Raw genomic sequence first — 19167 nt, 5'->3', positions numbered from 1 at the left:
TGATTATTAAATAATGAGGGAAGAATGAGGCAACACAACAGCAATGTTTAGGTAACTCCCCTCACTGTATCTGCCCCAGGTAACATGTGGGAGAACAAAATGCAAGCAATATCTAATATTTGCCTTTGTCTATATCTTTGAAGTTCATACCTGTTTATTACACCAATATATTTTTAACTATAAAAACTAGTTGAGGCGGGGCTGGGGATGTGGCTCAAGTGGTAGCGAGCTCGCCTGGCATGCGTGCGGCCCAGGTTCGATCCTCAGCACCATATACAAACAAAGATGTTGTGCCCGCCGAAAACTAAAAAAAAATAAAGATTAAAAAAAAAACTAGTTGAGGCAATTAATTACCTAGCTTACCAGCAAATATACTACAATATGTGCAGAGAATTAATAGTTTTACTTGTAATAAAGTCAAAATTCCAAAATACCATGGAAAAACACTGTGATTCTGGAAATAGTAGTGAAGACTGTTTAAGCATTGAAATGAAATCTTACCAAATGTCATGGGAACATTGTTTAGAGACTCTCAAGAGATAATATTAGAACAGAGATGACTAACATTTCATACATTCTTCTAGCAGTATTTTTACTTACAATTCTCATGAGAAGGCAATGAAGTTACTTCACAAAATAATCAACCAATTTATTTTGTCACCATAAAAATCAATATAAACTTTTGATATTAAAGGCAAGTAAGTTTACTTTGGTGGTATGTGTTTACCTTCTTTGGTTCAAAGCAATATTTTAACATGGAAATTCTATGATTTGATTTTGTGTATTATCTCTTTAAAAATATTGTTGGGTATGTTGATTATGCATCCATTTCCCCACCTTTTTGCTTAACACAAACCTATTTTGTTTCAAGAGGATTCCTACAAATTATAGCCAAAGAGGAAAGACAAAAATGAAGAGAAGAGAAACAGTATTAAAACCCGCGTTTGATAGATGAAGTCAATCCAACATTTCAAAGTATTCATATCTGCAGCCAAGGATTTTTGAAACAAGCAAAGGCATAATAATGTAAGATTTAATCTTGGAGAAAAGGTATACTGAAAAAGAGTTGGAGGACAGATTGTATTGGTTGCCCACTAGCAACTGCAAGAAGAAGCATCAAGGTTAACATGGTTAAGAGACCCAATTTCTACATTAGATTTTACTGTTTGTAAAAGTCCACTGTTAAACTTTCTTGACCTAATATTTTACAGTCATTAGCACATTAAAAATTGAGTTATTATGTGATCTTTGGAAATGGGACATAAAATACTTGGTAGAGACAATGGTTGTGACCAGAATGTAAATCATGTATAAGGTGAGACATGTAAAATATGGCACCCTGAAACTCCTACAGCAGCATAAAGTAATTGATATTTTAGAGAACAAAATGTACACTTCATTACATTATCTGTCTCTGCCTCAAAATGCTTTTTTACCCCATCGTACATCATAATAAATTTTCTTAAATATCTTAGAAGCTTAATGGGCTAATAAAAACTTTTCAAAATGCAAAAAGAATTTGGAGAAATGAAATTTTAAAAAACATGGACAAATTTTCAAATATGCTTTTATAAAAAGATTAAATGTCAAATTAGAATATATCTTCAAATTTTCAATTTAAAATATCGCAAAGGTTTTATACTATTACAAATTGTTCTCAAATCCAAACAAATAAAATATCTAGAAACCTAACATAATTCTACCTGAGCCTAGTAAGTTCATTGATCTGAAGGACGTATATAATTTAACCAGATGACACATAACCACAGTCTTCATGCTAGAAACGTACAAGCATTATGTTTAATAGAGAAGGGAAAAAAACTATTATTTCCTGATGAAATAGATGCAATTATCTAAATTTTAATTTACTCTGATCCATGGGAGGGAAATGAACACCCAGAGGCCAAGAAGAATTACAACAATTAGAAATGTTAAATCTTTGTCTTGGTTATTAGATTTTAGACATGAATGAATAGACTGCCATAATGACAAATGCAATTTAATTTCTGAATCAAAAGAAATATTAATTGTAGAAACCAATTTTTAAAACACTAAAATATTTCTACTTTTGATTAGCTAATGACTCTAGTCTGTATACTTGATTTTAAAATTTCTAAAATTTAAAACTTGAAAGAAATTCAGTTGTATGGTTTAAACAAACAAACAAAAAGTAAGTTAACAAAGATTGCCATTTACAAATTTTTTTAAAAAATGTATCATACTGAAGTATGACCCTGCGACTCCTGGGATCTGATCTGATCTGATGTAAAAAGTAATGTGTTCTTTTAAAAAAATCTCCTTGACATTGCCTTAAGCTATTTGTTTAAAACCCCTTTTCAGTGTTGGTGTTAGGCAACCATAATGTCTCCCTTATTCTCACTATTACAAACTGAAAGGCTTATTATAACTGTTGGTTCTAAGTAAGTCATAATCTAAACCTTGTTCCCATTATTACAATTAGAGAAGCTTGATGTAGTGAAAAGGGCATCAAGACACAATTTGGGAGCAGTACCTGGGTGCAGATAATTGCTTATTCCTACTGTGCTGCAGTGTTTTGGTGTTGTCTCATCACCTAATCTTTGACTCTAATTGTTTTCATTTCTACTGTGGGTTAGAGTTTTAAAAAAATCAGTTAGAATATTTACATATGAACTAATAAGTAACTAATTAATTACTAATAGTAATTGATAAAAATTACTACAACAGTCTATTACTTGATTTAATATTCTATTGAACACTGATACTTCCTAATAAATCAGACAGTTTGTAATATGATGTAATGTAGACTATTCTTAAACTTTGATAGTTACATTTTTAAATACATATTTTTTCATCTCTTATAAGTCTCATATAAATGAAATGACGATTTGTCATTGCATATAAATAAAAGTTTATTTAAAAACTATACAAAATAGAGGTTTCAAATTCCTACTTGTTAAATCTCTCTCCTTAGAGTATTTAAAATCTGTGTGCATGTGTGTGTGTGTGTGTGTGTGTGTGTGTGTGTGTGTGTGTTAACTTTTTAAATTAGGAAACATAATTTTTTTAAGAAATGAATTATTAACTTCCTTAAAAAAGAAATGCATATTTGTAAACACTGGTCTGAATGCTATTGCAGAATAACAGTTGGCCAGTGGTAAGGAGCTGCGGCTTTAATCTAGAGCAGCAGTTATTATCTCAGACCCCACCCCACCATTTTCTCCTTTACTCTGTAGGCTTGTTTGCAAATCTAAGTGTATTTCAGGGTTTCATCAAGGGATTAATCAAATTGAAAGAATTAAAAGACATGAGATTTGACCTTACAGCATCTAGGGGATGGGTAAACAACCACACCAAGAGTTTTAGCAAAAGACAAAGTCAGCAGCAACCTTGAGCCTTATCTTTTTCTATATGCTACTAAACAATGTATCATTCTTTGAATATAACATCAAGATATCTTCCCCAATATATATGCAGACAAAAGGGCATCAGCCCATATTTTATATTTGCTGTATAGAATATACAGTGCCTGAGCTGTATATGGTTTTGAGTCGTAGCAATAAAAAATTAGCTGTGTGAAAGTGAACCAAGAGACAGACTGTGCATTGTATTTCCTGCTCATATGTTGTCTCAGCTGTTTCGCACTTTACAGTTTCAACTGAAGAATGTCCATTTATCACATAATGCTAATCAGTTATCATTCTACTCTACATTTTGTACAAAACATTGCTGGGAAGTCTGTTCTGGATTTGATGGATAGCCAGAACGGGACAGCACATAACCAAAAAAGGCATAAATACTCACAGATGTCTGGTCATACAGATGAGTTAAAATCAAAGAAAATTAGAGCTGGATAAGACAGACGTGATCATAGAGCACATCAAGGGAGTATAAACTTGCTTTTTCTTCACCTTTTTTTTTTATCCAAATGTGCTTTCTTCTCATTAAAATAAATATTCAAACCAGAAGGTCTTCATTTGTTTCCTTAAACTAATGGGGTTTTTTTCCTCCAAATATAAACCTCACATCAAGAAGACAAAAAGCAGAAATCCTGTTTATTACCAAAGACATCCAAAAAGCTGTCCAAATCCAAATTAGAGCATATGGTGCAAATTCCACTGCTCTTATACTCTCCAGCCTCCCCCTCATACCCCTCATCCCACTATTGTTCTGGCTTGGGTAATGTGTTTATATTTCCCTGTTTAAGAACCACTGAACTGAAGTCAATTTTTGTTGCAACAAAATTATTGGCTAGTTGAAAATAAAGCAGTAATTTTACTGTTTCCTTATTCCATCAATGATTCTGTAGCATTTGGCAAGTGATATCTGATTATTATAATGTCTTATAGATATTAATTTTTCCCATTGAATATTAATTGGTTTATATTCAGTTATTTATATATCATTCTTATTTGACTATTTTAGTGTAACTCTTTGACATTGAAGACCACTCATTTCTCTCACTGCCACCTATGAAGATCATTCTGTACTAGTTATACTCAGACTGAGCTTATTAGCTTTAATATTTTGTCCATAAATATAAAGAAATAATTATCGCTGTTTTCTTCTGTAACCCCTCTAACAGATAAAAATTTAGAAATAAAAGAAGATAAGTTTGTCTTCTTAGTAATTGTCTCTTCATGTTTGATACATCAAAATGCAAAAAATAGGTATTTTATTTGAATTTTCTGCCATACGATTAATTTTATAAACCCATGAATATAAATTACTTTTAATTAAAGCTATGCTGTTTTCACATTTTTATGGTTTTATACCATATTACTATTTTTCTATAAATAAAATGACTTTAGAATACTGGTTATTTGTCTAAAAATATCAAAAGTGCCCAAAATTTAAGTCAAGTGGAAATAGAAGAATAAAGGATAAAAATAAGGAAAGATTTTCAGATTTGATTCCCTAAAACTGGATTTGTAAAGGCAGTCTGGTCACTTCTACAGATTTGAAAGACCAAAATGAGGGTTATTGCAGAGAAGGCTCAAAATAATCAGCTGTTTCAAACTGTTGTCATCTGAAGTCATTTTTCAGCATAGATTTGGGGATATAAATTACCCTGTATTTATTTTGACTTGGAAGTGCTAGCAGAAAGTTGACTTTAACATATATATACCCAGGTTTTTTTCCAAGCTAGACAAGTGCCCTTACATTACTAAGTAGGAAAAAAAAAAAGTGTCACTTCTCAAATCGAAAAGCCCATTCTCGAATTCTTACCCACAAATTCTATTTTCATTCTTGAACAGAATTTTGCAATTCTTTCCAATATTTTTAAATGAATTGGCACATAAAGACCACCCTCTCTTGAAGTTTAAATATCTGTGGGGAAAAAAGTAAAGAGAAAATTGGGAATTACAAATTTTGGTGGAATATTATATCTGGTTGGGTATCAAATGAGAAAAATAATATAAAAATCTAAAACAAGCAACATAATTATGAAACTGAAATTCATCTTTAAAAAATAATAATCACCTGAGTACTTATTATCAACCCCAAACAAAGCCTGTTTAATTCTAACCATTTTTTAACTTAATTACCTAATACACATGTTTGAGTAATTTTCATGCAAGGCCTCCACTAGCAGAGAAAATATGTTGTTAGAATTTCAGGATTCTAAAATCAAAGCTAACTAATTTCGGGTTAATTCGGGAACACAAGAAACAAGTTTTATTTCCTTTCCCCCCCTCCATTTCACAAAAATAGTTTGGAGACATCTGATAATATAAATTCTGGATCAGTAGGAATTCAGTAGTCCTAGACATGTCTTCAGTAAAGACCAATAATATCAATTCATATGCCACAGCAGTGAAATTAAATACATTGTACATAAAATTGAGAGAAAAATAGATAATTTCAATGTTCTATTATAATGTTTTCCACTGTTTTGTTTTTTGTTTTGTTTTATTTGTGGTAATGGATATTGAACTCAGAGACTTGTGCATTTGAGGTAAGCCTTCTACTGACTGAGCTATATCCCCAGCCCTGTTTTTTTTTCCACTGTTTTAACAAACATCTTAAATGATTTAATTCATCATTCATTTTTAATATATTATATTTATAATATAATATTTAATGTAATATAAAGGAATGTGGAGAATCATGCCAGAGCTATGGAAAACCCATCCTTGGCACTTCAGATTCCATCCTGAAAACAAGGGGAAAACAATGAGGGTCTATAAGCAAGGAAGTAACTTAATATGTTTTATATTTTGAAAAAATCATTATGATAGAAAATTTGGGGAAAAAGGATTAGAAGAATATGAGACCATATTTATGAAAAGTGGTTAGAGTATTCCTTCAGGAAATAATAATGAAAAAGAATAGTTACCTGAATAAGGCTATAGTCGTAATGATGATGAAAAAAAAATTGATTTAAGATAAATGAAGAGGTAAAAAAGTAAATCAACATTAATGTTGGTGAAGAGAATTTTATAGTTGATGCATGATGATTCACCTTTCATATGAGACTTATTCATTTACATGAGTGTGATGCACATGTGTATCATTTCTATACCTAAAATATCCTTACTAATTTGATTCCAATGTTCTTTTCCCAAAGTACAGATACTGATCTATTTTTCATTCATGCTTTTAGTTCTTAATTCATCAAATATATATTGAGAATCTCCTGTGTTTTTCACAGTGTATTAGGATAAATAAGACAAAACTGGTTGGGGGAAAAAAAGACACAAGAATGGAGGGAAATCTAGCATACTTAGAAGAATTTTAAATATAGTGACAATGCTATATTTGTGTTTTGAAAATGTTATTCTATCTGCAGTGGGAAAAAATTATCTGGGGATTAGCCAGAATATAAATGAGAGTGCACACTTGGAGATACAGGTGATGGTAATGAGCAGAAAATGTAGAGAGGTAAAGGATATAAAGATACAAGAGAGGGCTGGGATTATGGCTCAGTGGTGGAGTGCTTGCCTAGCATGTGTGAGGCACTGGGTTCAAATCTCAGCACCGCATATAAATAATAATAATAATAATAATAATAATAATAATAATAACAATTTTAAAAAGGTTCATTGACAACTAAAAAATATTTTTAAGAAAAGAAACCAGAGATATTTAGAAACTAAGGTACAAAACTTGAGAAAGGAATATAAAGAGTAAGAGAAAGGGAATTTCAAAATCTCTAGCTTGTAGTACCACAAATACAAAAGTACCCTTCACTGTGACAAGTGATATTACAAAAGGAAAAGTTTGATTTTGGGAGAAAGTAGTTAAAGATAATTGTGGGGTTCCTTTGAAGTATGTAAAAATAGACACCTTGTTGTCAGATACACAGTATGTTCCAAATATATGGGAATGTTTGGCCTGAAAAGGATGAGGGTTTCTATTTTCTCTGAAAATTAGAAATATTGTCAAGGAAGGACCAGGTGAAAAAAAAGAATTTAGAGATTGTTAAGAATGTGTGCATGTGTGTGTGTGTGTGTGTGTGTGTGTGTGTGTGTGTGTGTGTGTCTTTGAAATTATATAGATAATATTTGAATTTTTCAAGACTTGCTAATCCGGTATATAAACATAAATTTATTTTCGAAATAGGTCAGGTTTGAGGTTATCAGCAATCAAGAGAGAAACTGGGTAGTAGATACTTTATTTTTTAAAGTGCACGAATAAGTAGGAGAGTTTTTGGGGGCTAAATTGATCCCCCCAAATTCATAAGAAGAACTCCTAACCCCCAATAACTCAGAATGGAACTGCTTGGAGAGATAGGGTCTTTAAGGAAGTAATTAAAGTTTATAAGGTCATTAGGGTGAACCCTCATCCAAGGTGACTTTTAAGAAGAAGAGATTACATCCCAGATGACCACAGAGGGAAGACAATATGAAAACTCAGGAAGATCACATTGATTTGGTGGGAAGAGACCTTAGAAGAAACCACTTGCCAACACCTCATCCAGACTACTATGCTCTGTATCTGTGAGAAAATGAATTCCTGTTGAAGCCACCCAGTCTGTGGCATTTTGTAAAGGCAGCCCTAGCAAATTAGTCCAGAGGAGTTAGAGGAATAATGACCTAGAAGCAGCAACAGAAAGCTATCAACTTCTTTTCCTAGGCTTTGAAGTTCACGGCGTAGACCAGATGAAGTAAAATCCACTTAAATGTACCATAGTGGAAATTAGTCCTCAAGGTTTCAATTATGGCTAGGAAGCTGAGAAGTACTCAGAAGATTGTTTGAGGACACAGAGGGTAATATGTGTACTTTTCCATTTCTAATAACTCAAACTCAATTCCAAGAAAGAAAGATTAAAAGGGATCAAACTCTCCTAGCATCTGATGTCAGGATATAAGCCAGTGGGCATTCTAATAGGCACTCCTAAGTACAAACTAAATAGTTTAATTAAATGCACTATTAAGATCAATCCAGATTTAGATAGCCAATTTAGATAGCTGCTGGTCTGGCATAAAACAGAAACTAACCAAAGACCTCTGTCTTTCATGTTTTCTCTATTTTCACATTGATTAAAAATATGGAATTTGTAATGGGATACAATTTTTTAAAGACTTTCTTTGCATTATCAAAAACAATTGGAAGAAAAGAAAGAAAAAAATGAAGGCAGACATACACACTGACTGATCTACAGAAAGACAAAAAATTTCTTAGGGAAGGATGGAAATGATAGAAGCAAAGCTCAATAAATATGAAAAAAATGATAAACCTCAATACAAATGTTTATAAAGACAATTCGAGACTCAAACTGATTTGATAGAATGGTAAGATGTCATAAAGTAAGCTGAATAGACTTCAAAAGATGGAAACAAGATAAATGAATTTTTGAGGCCTTCTTTGAAAACAGAGAAAAGATTAATAACTGGAGTAACTGGGGGAATTAATTTTGATGAATATGATAGGGACCCACAGATGTGAGTGGTGGGAAGACAAAGTTAAAGAAATAATTCTATGTAATGGACACACTCTGTTGACCGCCACATGCTTTCTTTTCCAAGAAGCAATTTACCTGCAGCTCGGCCTGGCTTAAGAAGACAGGATATGTCACATTCCTAAGAAAATTACCTGTTATCTACAGGAGAAATGCAAGCCTGAAATAATGTGGATAAGAGAAACCAAAGTTACTATGAAGGGGGAGACTTTGGTGACCCTTTTCACAGTCCAGATCCCAAAGCTCAGGGAGATAAAAATAATTCTTCCTAAGCATAAAAATCTATAAGAATTTATGGTTAAGAATCCAATTAGAACTCGTCAGCATGAGCCAGAGTGACCTAGAGTTGTCATGGCAGTGGGGACTTTAAAGTCTGATGTCATCTTGCTATCAGTTAAAAGTCAACAGGTGGACCTAGGTGGGGTCTCTGGAAACTTCTCTGGGATCCCCAATAAAACTGGAGTGCAGGAGAAGCACACTGTCCCTCTCCTCTCTGAGGGCACCCACTCTTTCCCTTAGGAGTGTCCCCCTTTCCCATCCTTTCTAATAAACTCATGCCTGTTACTCTGAGTGACATGTCTCAGATCTTTCTGCCTTGATGGCAAGAATTGGGGTTTAAAGGGCGGATGGGGTTCTTCACACTGCCTCAGTTTCCAAGTAACAAATGGAAAAATTTCTAAAACCAAGTATACTTGAAAGCAGGGGAAAGCTAAAAAGATCACAGAATAGTAGTTCCACTTCCTAAAACACTTGGATACAGGATAGAGAAGCAATTCTGCCCTGTGTAAAGGAGACAGGAAGGTGAAAATATACAAAGAAACAAACCCAATGAAAAGAAGGCAAATGATTTGTCATAGCCTATTATAACGGTCTGTTTCCTATGTGAAAATACCACCATCAGTAGGATGACAGTGGGAAGGGTTTAGTTTTATTTCATTTTCTTTTATTTTTTAATAAAAGGATGGTTTGGGAGAAACTTAACTACTTGTACTTGATGTAAAAAAAAATAAAAAAAAAACTTAAGACAAAGTATTTTTAAAAAGTATGTTCAGAAAGTAAATATCTAAAACAAAGGGAAAGGAAACATTTAAATAATTTTATACCAGTAATATATATTCTTCCTAGTCAAACCAGGGAATAAATGTATAATAAAATAGACTGGACTTTCTGAAACACACTTGAAATTTGGAGGGGAATTGGGATAAATCAGGGGAAAACAGAGGCCTTGGGAAATGGAAGCCTTGCTTTAGAGATAAAGGAGATAGAAACTGCTTTTCTCATGCTTCTGAAACAGTTAATGGACAATACTTGTGGCTTGGAAAACTAAAACTCTAAAGTGAAGCACAACCTTGTGAAATGCATCTCTTCTTCCCCTTAATCTCGGAAAGAACAAGTTTTAAAATATGTGTAGCAGCACTTTGAATTCAGGTAGCTGTTGAGAATGGCCCTGTAGTTAGTTCAGCAAGGCTTCAGAAGAAACTTCCTCAGAAGGTAATAAGAAGGGAAGCCACGTAGCACATTATAAAATATTGGAGGTCCTGTTTTCATTGGAAAAAAAACTGAAACAAGCCCCAGAGTTTGGCTGTGTGCAGAAGTAAGACAATTAAATGTTGCCTGAAGAGTTGACTACTGAATATGTGAAGTGCCCTACTCCCAAATGAAAGTGGAAGCTCTGATACCAGGAAGAGTTAAGAATAAATTTGCATTGGAATGTGAAGCTTCTGCAGAGTTTTCTCATCCAGGGTGGTTTTGGATCCCTGAAAAGAATTAAAGGTATGGGGCTAGCCTTTAGGAGTGGGAGAAGGCTCAGTCTATAGTTATTCATATAAACATACAATTGCACAATTTCTTGTCTGGAAGTAGCCTGTCCATGGCACAGTCCTCCATGTGCCAAATGGACCAAAAAAATTAAAAGATACAACCAACATCTTCTTTTCCTCTGTTTGCTCACAAAAAAAATCCCTTTTCTACTTGACCTCAAATATCCAAACTGCTATGAAAAGGTCTTCTTCTAAAGAGCTTTTGAATTTTTCTTTTCCGTGAAGTGCAAACAAGAAATGACATAATAGAGGGAAAAATTGATCTTAAGTAACAGATCTTTTATTTTTCCTTTGCACAGTAACTCAATTTGTGGGCAATTTAACTAAACAAATATTTAGTCAAACGTGAAAGATATATACATTATATGGTTATTGTAGTTTGTTGTTTTGCTATTGTTTGTTGATTAAGTTAAAGTCTAAATATCTTGTAATAAGTTAATTAAACTATAAAGATTATACAATAAACTGTTATTAGGATAGTTAAGAAGAATTTAGGAGATTCATATATGTTAAGATAGTTCAAAATATATTAATTGAAAATAAACATCACAGAGAACAAACATTATAATTTCATTTTTATTGTAGGGCATGTCTTAAATGGTAGCGCTAAATTAACAGATCCAAGGTAGACATGAAATTAACAGATATTATCATTTAGAGGTAAAACAATTTGAACTTTACATACTTTTATACTTTAATAGCCTTACAATTAATTGAAATATATATGCATAAATTATATATATGCATATATGTATGTGTGTGTTTGTAATGTATATACTTTTTTTTTTTTTAACTGAGAAAATAAATGTGCCTCTTTGGTGATGTGCTCCTCCTCATTCTCTTTTTTGACAGTCACTGGCATTCCAACATGGATTTTGTAAAATTAACTAGTTAGTATTTGAAGTAATTTTACAATATCAAAAGATGAAGGGATGCATGCAGAGCAGGTCAATCTATGGTGAGGCAGGCACTGCATGCTGAATAATCCTGGATGAAGAAGACAGAACTAAGAAAGAGATAACTGGTACAATGAAGAGAAGCTTTGACAATGATCTCCCAAAGTTACAGTTTTTGCAGCTATCTGAGCATATAAAGTTTTTTGGGATGTCTTGTATTTGAAGTAACCAATGTTGAGGAGAATTAAGAGGTTAGACCCTCACTTCAAAGAATAAGCCAATATTGCTCTCACTTGTTTATTCCACACCAGTGTTAAAATTATGTAAATTGATATCTTGCCTTTGTACCTGTTAATAGAACAGAGCATCCAATTCCCAGCAAGCTTTTCCAACAGCTAGAGTTACCACATGCCATTTCTGCAGGCAGTTCCAACAATAAAACATCAAGCTATATAATCACTGTGCAAAAAAGCCAAAAGATTCAATTAAGAATTTCATACAAAAGCAAAAAGCCTTTCTCTCCTAACCATCAGCCTCTTCTCACAATTCATTTGTATTCCCCATTGCTGTTATCCTACCATCAAAAGTTCTATGTCTGAAGCTCAAAGCAAGCTTGAATTAAACTATAGTCATGCAAGTAAATGTCAGCCTTTTCCTTTCTACGACTTCCACATTTCATGCTTTGTTCTCCTTAACAAATGCCTTTTATTTCTGGTAAATGACTATTATTGAGTTCTCTTTATTAATCCTTTATGGGCTGTGTGTGTGTGTGTGTGTGTGTGTGTGTGTGTGTGTACGCACTCACGTGCTTGTGCATTCATGTGTGTTATTAATTTATGGCATAGGATAGCACTGATATGTGAGAAAAAAACATTTTAGGGGATGTAAGCCCTAAAAAACCACTGAGCCTATAATCCTAAATGGCTTGGGAGGCTAGGGCTGGAGGATCATGAGTTCAAAGCCAGCCTCAGCAAAAGCGAGACACTAAGCAACTCAGTGAGACCCTGTCTCTAAATAAAATACAAAATAGGGTTGGGAATGTGGCTTAGTGGTTGAGTGTCCCTGAGTTCAATCGCTGGTACTCCACCTCACACCCCCCCTCAAAAAGCCACTGGGTATAAACAGTTAACACTCTTAACTATAGACTTTTCTATTAATAGACTTCATAAAAATCTGCTCATCCACAAGTGTTAGATCTACCTTCACATTCCAGAAAATACACATATGCAAAGAGTTTCTTATTTGGAAAAATAAAGTATTTTACTGTGTAACCAATGAGATCCCTATGATAAAGCCAAATATTACAAATAGTTCCACTTACAGAGACCTCTCCTGAGGATATTAAAGACCAAAACTTGCTGCCTTCTAATTTTGGATTTCATCCATAAAAGTAAGATATCTTTGGAATGAATGAGGTTTATAACCATAAGGCAATTGCCAGAAAATAAAGCATATTTAATTTCATTTAAGATCCAAAGTGGGGCTGGGGATGTGGCTCAGCGGTAGCGCGCTCGCCTGGCATGCGTGCGGCCCGGGTTCGATCCTCAGCACCACATACCAACAAAGATGTTGTGTCCGCCGAGAACTAAGAAATAAATATTAAAAATTCTCTCTCTCTCTCTCTCTCTCTCTCTCTCTCTCTCTCTCTCTCTCTCTCTCTCTCTCCCCTCTCTCACTCTCTCTTTAAAAAAAAAAAAAAAGATCCAAAGTGGCATTGCTTCATGAGAAATATAGTCCCACTGAAATTATATGGCAATGTTTTGTTGAGTTTAAATCCTGTAGGAAGAACTCATTTCACTGTACGTTCATCTAATTGAATATTTTCCACTGTTGTAAGTGACATGTTCTGAATACTGTGAGGCTGCCGTATATTTATGAAGTGAAGCCTTGCAAGGCTGACATGGGCTCAGGAAGCCCATCCTTCAACCATAACCATCTGGAGTAACTTCTAGTCTAGTCTGGAGATGTAAGCTATATGTGTGATTCAAAGAATTGTTTGCTATATTAGACGAGTACATTAGAGGCTCATTCCAACAACTAAATGAAATTCCAAAATTTTTTTTCTCTCCAAAGCACATTCCAGAACCATAAAATCATTCCTCATCTATACACACATCCATACTCATAACTAACAGAGCTTTATATGTGCTGATGTCTAAAATGTCATATATGTGTGTGTGTGTGTGTGTGTATATATATATATATATATATATATATCATACTTATATAATCATCACATTCTAAAGTGTATGCATTACATACTTACATATATAAGCCTGAATCTGCATAAATGATTCTAGAAAATATACAAGAAATCATTATATAAAAGACTAAAATGTGTGACTGAGAAGTTGGGGATTTTTGAGGGAAATCTTTATTTTTCACCAGATGCCTTTCCAAACTGTTCATTTTATTTTGAGCAGCATTTACAATTTTATGATTTTTAAAGCTAGTTTATAAATAATTCTCTGTAGAATTAAATAAAATTATATTAATTATATTTCCACATGAACATAAAATTAATATTATACAAAAAATCAAAAAACTTCAAAAGAAAAAATTTGTTTCATTTACAGATCTGACAATGCTGAACAAAAAATTCAGAGTCTGGTTTTCTTGTATTGTGTACACACCTTTAAGAAAAATTTAACTTTTATATAAAACTTTTATTTTATTATGGAACTCTTGACCCAGAGAGCACAAGAACTCATACAAATAAATATTTACCCCTATTGATCACAGAAAACTTTCTCTTACTCTGGGCTAATTTAGCAATATTTCCTAATAGTGAAATGATTATTCTTGGTCAATACTGGGAACTTCATCTCCTTGCTTATGGTTTATATATAAATTAATGAGAACTAGTAGTATCTACACAATGAAATAATTTTGAATAATCTAGAGGCTGTTGCCATAAGAAATTGGCACCAGAAAGAGATAAATATTGTCAGAGTTTGGCTCCTTCTAAAAAATTCAAGGTGTCTCAGAAACCTTAATAAAATACCCTTAAGGCAAAAGTGCAAATAGGCAAAGGTCAAGGGATATGCCTAAATTTCATGGAATATGCCCTCTGCTTTCAGATAAATAGCAAGAAATATAAAAACAACTTGCCTTCAAGTAATTCATGGAGAGTCCAAAGTGAAATCACACACACACACACACAAAAAAAAAAAAAACATCAAAGGAGAGTTAGATCCTATGAAGACAAACAAGACTCTCCTATGATTCTTAGCAGTGAGACTACCATTACACCAACACTGAAAACTGACTCCTCAGGTAGAGTCAGAATCACTATGTCCATTCTGCAGTTCATTATTTCCAACTAGCCAGGCCCCAGATGTATATACTTTTTTTCTGAGAGAATTCCCATACATCCCTTTCTCCCTCCTCACTTTCTTCACTTATTAACATCTTGCATTAGTGTGGCACATTTGTTATGATAATTGATACATTCTTATTAAATTCCATAGTTTATATTAGCATTCCTTCTTTGTGTTGTACATTCTGTGTGTTTTCAGGAATGAGTGATGTCAGGTATCCATCACGACAGTGTAAAATAGATTCACTCCATTAAAAATCATTTTTGTTCTACCTATCCATGCCTCCCTTCTTCCTCAAACCCCTAGCAGTCACAGATTGCTTTATTGTCTGTATAGTTTTTGTATTTTTCATAAAACCATATAGTTGGAATTTTATAATACATAGCCTTTTCGGATCAGCATCTTTCTCAATGCCAGTCTGCATGTTGCCTCCAAATCTTTTCATAGCTTGACAGCTCATTTCTTTTTATCACTGAATAATATTCCCTTATATAGCTGTACCACAGTTTGTTTATAAAGTCAGCCTTTGAAGGGCATCTTGGTTGCTTCCAGATATATGTATCTTTCAGTAAAGCAACCTTTCTGCCAGCCCTTTTTTGAGCTTACCTGCTATTTCGCACAGGTGATTGGCAGTACCATTATGCTACTCTCCCGCCTTTTGTTGGGAAACTGAGTAACAGATAACTTATCTTTAATTTCTCTAATCCCCTATTGCCTGTGAGGTTTTTTCCCCCCTTAGCCTTTTTGCTTTTTTGGCATTTCGTGGATAAAATAATACTTGTTGGATTCACTGGATCTCTTCTGCCAGAAGGTCCACTTTTCTGTGTACCTTCATGCTTTAGAAATGATGCTTAAAATGGAAATGAGTTTGTCCTCCCTGGGCAGCCTCTGAAGCAGCAGGAAAAGGTGGGGAGAGTGGCAGCTGGGGATCAGACCCAGAGGTGGATCTGAACCTGGACATCAGCGGCAAAGCACAGATTTGCCTACTGGCTGGGAGGAAGCATAAACTTTTGAAGGTGCAAGATACTCTATAAACCGTAATGAAAGGAATGACCTGCAAACATCCAGTCACAGGACAGCCATCACAGGACAACTGTATTTTTGTAGTGAACTAACACAATTAACTGTTGCAACCATGATGTCTAAAGAAAAGAAAGAACGACCTATAAGTATGATAAACGAAGTTTCTAACTATAACATGATTTCAGATTATGCAGTACATCCAAAGAGCCCTATAGGCAGAAAATCACTGGTTTCAATTTTAAATAGAGGTCAAATTCAATTAAAAGAAATCCTAATGCACCTGTGGTCAGATGAGGTTGGTTTTATAAACAGGACAATATTAGCATGAAGCTGTGGAAGAAACACTGGTTTGTGCTTTCTGATCTTTGCCTGTTGTGTTACAGAAATGAGAAACAGGAGGGTATCCTAGGAAGCATACTATTACCTAGTTTTCAGATGGCTATGCTAACCTCGGAGGATAACATTAATTGCAAATATGCTTTTAGGGCAGCCCATCCAAACATGCAGACATATTATTTCTGCACTGATACAGGAAAGAAAATAGAGTTGTAGATGAAAACCATGTTAGATGCTGCCCTTGTACAGACAGACCTGTGAAAAGAGTGGATAAGATTACATCCAAAAGTATACCAAATAAAGAAAGCAATAAAATTCCCAAACATAGAGTGTTAATTAAACCAGAGGCCCCAAAACACAGCCCCTCCAAAAAAACAAAAAACCAAGAAAATAAGCAAAATTAAAGAAAAAAGACATTAGAAGTTGAAAAATATGAATTTCAGAAAGATGGTCAAAATAGACCTTTAACAAAAATTAATAGTGTAAAGTTGAATTATTTGTCATCTGAATATGAAAGTGGGTCAGCATGCCCAGCTCAGACTGCATACTACAGAGAAGTCAATGTGAATAGTTCAGAGAACAAAACAGTCAATGTCAGCGTGGCAGATCTTAGAGGTGGAAATCACCCAAATATAGGGCCTTTGCATGCAGAGGCTGATCTAGTCATACAAAGAACAAATTCAAATGCAACTGTTGAAACAGTGGATTAAAATCCAGAAAGGGAGGGGACATGAAGAAGAAAACAGAGGAGTAATTTCTTACCAAACATTACCAAGAAATATGTCAAGCCACAGAGCTTAGATCATGGCCCTCTACCTTGAAGGTTATAGAACACTCCCAAGAAACAGCAAGAGGAGGCCTCAAAGGATCTGCAGTGTAACCCCTTCCAGTCATGGCAAGACAGTAGGAGCTGGAACAGAAGAAAAATGGAGGTTAATGAGAGATGACACTATGTGGCAGCTCTACAAATGGCAGCAGCACAGTTCTATAGTAAGCAAAGCACCCTCCCTCAACCCAGTCCTGTGAATATTCCTAAAACTATGGTTAATATTTCTGATGCACTCTATTCCCACATCACCTTCACTGCTTACCAGTGTTCCTTCCCTCAGCGAACATACAGATCAGAAGTGTCTTCACCAATTCAGAGAGGAGATATGACAGCAGACCTTAGACACAGGGGTCATTACCCTAAGGTAAAATGTGTTCTAATATTGTGTTAGCTCACTACTTAACAGATGTTATGTTTTCTTTCTAATATACTATTCTTTAAAATGAGAGAAGCAGGAGATTAGAGAGAAAAGAAAGGCTGTTCTTATGTAGAGAATCTAAGTTTGCAATGCTTCATCTCTTAATACCATAGAAACAATTCTGTCAAGCATTGTGCATTCTTTTCTGTCTGACAGCACATCTCATTAGCTCTTCATGTGGGTTAAAGACCACATGCATTTTTATTTTTTCCTTACACACTTGGAAATTCTATACCTGTCCTTTTCCGGTATACCTGCAGTTTTGTATCAAGCTTGTCCTGTTTTTTTACTAGGCTTTACCTTCTAATCAAGTGACTGGCATGTTGAGAACTCCTTGTATACCCAATTCAACATTAGAGAGTAGCAATATTTAATAATATGCACATTTAAAAATTAAAATATAAGTAAAGATCAAAAACAATGGGGATGAGTCTACACTTTAGTGACCTCATGGAAAAATATTAAAGGTTCTCATATAAACTTTGCTTTTGCAGATTCAGATCACAATGACTGACTCACTAAAGCCATAAAGGTATGTCTTATCCTTGCTCATTTAAATTAAGTATATAGTTTGGATACCAGCATCCCCCCAAAAAATGTGGTGAAGGGAACAAATAAAAAAACAGCTTAAATTTTAGATCTCTTATATATATCTTAAATAATAGGAACTTTAGACTCATCAATTTTCAGAAAGACTGGGACTGATAATGCTATTTGTCATTTCATAAATGTGTACAAAACAATCACATCTTTAGCATAAGCCAAGCTTTTTAGTATATGAGATTCCTGTTGAAGGTATCAATCATTTTAAATATTTTTTGAATAATTACCACATAAATTAATTTATTGAAATATCACTAAAGTCGTTTTCACTACTATGTTATAGATTAATAATAATTTCTTGATATACTAAAACTAACACAATTTTATAAATTAAGTTTTTTTATATGTATCTAACCTCTACTTTGAAATTTATATCAGAGACTTCATTCAGTATATAGTGACAATTAATTTGTCCTTCAGATCCTTTGTTAAAATCTGCTCAATGGAGCTGGTAATACAGTTCAATAATAAAGAACTTGCCTATCACTGGGATTGAATCCCAGCTCCGTGAAAAAATAAAATAGGCTAAACAAATAATGTTAGCTTATATTGAAGTATCAAAAAATTTCCAAATATCAAGAAATCAGGAACATATTACCTTACTTTCTTAAAATATCACATGACTCAATTATAAGAAAATACAGTAAAAATGAAATGATAAAATTGAAGAAAAGGATGTGGTAGATAGAATAGTGCCCCACCAAAGATGCCATAAAAATATAATCCCTTGAATTTATTTATATTTATAATGCAAGAGGGACTTCAGAGAAGGGAGAGTATATGAGATTATCAAAGTGGGCCCTTGTAATCAGAAGGGTCTTTATGAGAGGGAGATAAGTGTGGAGAGAAAAGATGGACAAATGGAATGAGAATTCAGAGTGATGTGGGTACTTGCCAAGAAATCCTGCACAGCTTCTATTAGCTAGGAAAGGCAGTGTCTTGTTTTATTCAGCCCGCTAAAACAAAACACCATGAACTAAATAGCTTAACAATGGAAATTTATTCTGCAGATCTAAAGTCTGGAAAGTCCAAGATCCA

The 19167-nt window shown here is 33.9% G+C and overlaps 1 pseudogene; it reads left to right on the top strand.

Annotated features, from left to right (window-relative positions):
* Positions 1–16055: 16055 nt before the first annotated feature.
* LOC144251230 (pleckstrin homology domain-containing family A member 5-like) lies at positions 16056–18056 on the top strand (annotated as a pseudogene).
* Positions 18057–19167: the final 1111 nt, after the last annotated feature.

Source organism: Urocitellus parryii, assembly GCF_045843805.1.
Source record: "Urocitellus parryii isolate mUroPar1 chromosome 10 unlocalized genomic scaffold, mUroPar1.hap1 SUPER_10_unloc_1, whole genome shotgun sequence".
NCBI classification, from domain to species: Eukaryota; Metazoa; Chordata; class Mammalia; order Rodentia; family Sciuridae; genus Urocitellus; species Urocitellus parryii.
This window is presented reverse-complemented; position numbering and strand designations above follow the sequence as displayed.